Genomic DNA, 2874 nt, shown 5'->3' with positions numbered 1-2874 from the left:
CTTTTCAATGGAATTGAATCATAAGCTAAAATCTCCTGCACCGAGGAAAGTAAACCATCCTTCAAAGTCCGAGGCGCCGTCCCGGCCGGGATCCCCCTGCCCCTCGCGGGCCGCCGGCGCGGGGCCGCCCCGGCCCGCACTGCTCTGGGGCCAGGCGGAGCAAGGTAAAGCCCCCTTCGCTCGCTGCCGTCGGAGGGGATGTGCGCACACACACGCACACCCCAAGCCGCATCTCCAACCTAAATTCAATTCTCTGTCTTTCTCATATATATCCTCTGCCACGCACTTCCCTGGAGCCGCACAGGAGAAGATTCGGGGGTATATTTTTATTAAAACTCGTGTAGTGACGCACCCCGAAGAGGAGGCGGCGCGGCCTGCGGAGGGGACGCGGCAGCGACCCGCTTTGACTCCCCCGAGGGCAGAGCCGCTGCAGCGCGCCGTCCTCTCGCTGCTTCGTTTCGGCCGCCTGCGCCGGCCGGGGCTCAGCCGGGCTCCGCACCTTCCCCCGCCGCAGCGCCCTGCCCCGGCCGCGAGGAGGGCTCCGCGCCCGGGCGCGCAGCTCCGCGGCTGGCAGCGGCGGCGCCGGGGCTGGTCCAGCCGAGCAGAGCCGGGCACCTCGGGGTTACCGACGGCGGGCTGGATTACAGGCCAGATTAAAGGGAGCCTAAAGAGGATTATTTAAACAGAGCAGGCTTTAAAAATTTTTTTTACTATGCTTTCAGGGTTTCTCTCCGAGCGTAGCGGGACATAGGAGAGGCACCAGCACGGGCCGCTGCGGCCCCCCGACGGGCCGAGCCCGGCTGTGCCCGCACCGGGGGAGGGGGCGGCCCCACGGGGAGGGGATGGCGGGGGTCAGCCCAGCCCCGGATCCGTAGCGAGAGGCAGCCCCGGTGCCGACGGGCTCCGCCAGGCCGCTTTGGGGGCCCGGGCAGGCACCGCGGTGCCCTCCCTGTCGGACAGGGGCGGCGGGGGAGATGAGCACAGGAAACTTGCAGGCGGGGGGCGCGCTGGGGGCTGGACGGGGCGGAAGGGCCGCCCTGCCCCGGGGAGCCGTAGCCCCAGACCGGGGTACTTGCGAGCCCAAGCGTGAAGGCAAGGAGGTCTCCCCCCGGGCCCCCCCCGACCCTCCTCCTTCCGCCGGCGGCAGGAAGCGCCGCAGCTCCCTTCTCCCCGGCACAGCCGAGCCCGCCGCGGCCGCTGCCAGGGCCGGCCCGCCCCCACGGCCCCCCACGGCCCCCCACGGCCCCGCGGCTTTGCATATGCAAGCACGGCGCGGGGGAAGCCCGCGCGTGGTGTCCCCGGCCGCCCCCTCGGGCCGCGGCGCGGATCCCACTGCTTCCCGTCGGGGAGCCTGTTCGCCTGTCGAGGAATCGCAGCGGACACGGTTGTGACACCTAGCCCGGCGGGTCAGAGGTCAGATTTCACCATCCCAATTACTACGATTTCTGACGATGTTTATCTTGACGCCGGGAGTGGTACAAGCCGGGCTCCTCTCCCTCTGCCTTGCTTCGGGGGCCGGGGAGTGCGGGGAGCCCTCGGGTCGGCTGCAGCGCCGGGGGAAGGGGGGGAGGCTCCGCGGGTCCCAGTGCACGGCCCGCCCCGACAAAGCGCACCGGCCCCCGGGGACAGCGAGGAGGGGTCCGGCCGCCGGCCCCGGGGCCCTCTCCAGCCACTCGCCGGGGGTGGGGGGAGGATGTGCAAGACTCCGGGCCTGCCCCCCGCGGAGCTAAAACCTCCGCCGCCCTCAGGTGCCGAGGCCGCGCCGGAATAAGGAGAGTCCCCGGGGCTTTACAGTGCGTTTTAGCAAGCAACGCACCTCTTCCCTCCCCGTCGAGGGAAGTCCGAGGCAGCGCTAACAAGCGCAGGTAGGAGCTCCGCTCGCCCGGCCGCCGCTGTGCTCCGCTTGGTCGCGGGGCTGGCGGGGGGCTGCCAGGGCTGCTGCCGCCCCGACGGCCCGCTCGGCCGCCCCGACAACACGCCCCCCCTCCCGTCGGATCCTGGCGGCGGCGGGCGCTGCCCACGGGTTTCTCCCGCTTGTCGTCGCCGGGAGCGACGGTCGTTGAATTTGGGGTTGTTTCACAACAAATAAACGCAGGGCAAGAGGCAGAGCAAAACACGGCTCGAATGCTCCGCGGAACGGTTTCCGATTACATCTAAAACCGTTCTGAGAGCTCTGCCGAATGGAAAAGGGCTCAAATTTGGAGAAAAGGTTGTAAATTATGGGTTTGAAAAATCCCGAACTTCCCTGCTGCTGCGGCGTCGGACGCGCCGCGTTCCCGGGCTGCCTGGCGGCAGCAGCGCACAAGGTGCATCTTCACGCTCCCCACCAAACGCCTTTGACACCGGTTTAAAAGAGGGTATATAAACTAGCTAATGGAGCTCTCTCTTCCGGTTGAGTAAGTCGGTGAACCAGACTTTGCTGGAAGTAGAAGTCATTGGCTCCGGGATCTGCTCCGTACTGCACCAGGTGAGCAACTCTTGCATTAAAAAAAAAAAGAAAAAAAAAGAGTTTTGATAGTTTGTTTTCGGTCACTTTGCCAGTGCGGCGGTAACCTGGCTACGGAGCACAAACTTTGCCGGCTGCAGCAGCGGCCGAGGCGGGCGGGAAGCGCTGCGCGGGGCTGCGGCGGCCGGCGCTGCCGGGCCGGGCCGGGCCGGGCCCCGCGGGGCTCTAGGGGGCGGACACCGGGCAGCAGCCCCTTCTGCCCGTGGAAATGCCACTGGCACCCGGCGGGGCCCCAAGGTTGGCTCGGAACCGAGGGGCTGCGAGCGGCGGCTTTGCTCGGGTCCGGGGAAAGAGCGATGGCACTCGGGGCAGGGCCAGGCAGAGGGCTCGGGAGAGTGCACCGTTTTGTTTTATATTTTATATTTTAT

Source organism: Rhea americana, unplaced genomic scaffold, assembly GCF_003343005.1.
Source record: "Rhea americana isolate MKP2758 unplaced genomic scaffold, rheAme1 scaffold_313, whole genome shotgun sequence".
In the NCBI taxonomy this organism is placed as follows: domain Eukaryota; kingdom Metazoa; phylum Chordata; class Aves; order Rheiformes; family Rheidae; genus Rhea; species Rhea americana.
The sequence above is the reverse complement of the archived record's forward strand: the minus strand, read 5'-3'. Positions refer to the sequence as shown.